The sequence below is a fragment of the Wasmannia auropunctata genome, unplaced genomic scaffold (assembly GCF_000956235.1).
Source record: "Wasmannia auropunctata unplaced genomic scaffold, wasmannia.A_1.0 LD336078.1, whole genome shotgun sequence".
Classification (NCBI taxonomy): Eukaryota; Metazoa; Arthropoda; class Insecta; order Hymenoptera; family Formicidae; genus Wasmannia; species Wasmannia auropunctata.
The window spans coordinates 5204455-5204924 of NW_012026812.1; positions in this window are offsets into that span (position 1 = coordinate 5204455).

Here is a 470-nt window from a genome sequence, read left to right on the forward strand (position 1 = left end):
CTACTACCTTTTCAATTTCGGCCCTGCAATGTGGCCAACTTCTGATTTTTGCGTTGACAATTGACGTGTAATGTTTTTATCTGATTATAGTACTCTCGTTAGTGTAAGAGTCGGAAGTTGGCCACATCGCAGGGCCGAAATTGAAAAGGTAGTAACTGCCCGCAAAATTTTAAACCAAAATAACTCTTATAAATCGTAAAATAATTTCGTTATATTATACATCGTTGTATTCGTTAAAAAGAATGCTACAACTTTTGTCATATTAAAATTGTCACCTTACCATACAAAAATTAATCATGTCTTTTCGCTCTTTAACATAGATAATATTTCTAAGTGATCACTCTGCTTACAATAAAGTTTAATCAGAACCGTTTAATTTGATATTATATTTATTAGATTTATCTCTATTAGTTTACGAGATAAAAGGGGTGGCCACTTATACGGGGACACCCTGTATATATACATATATA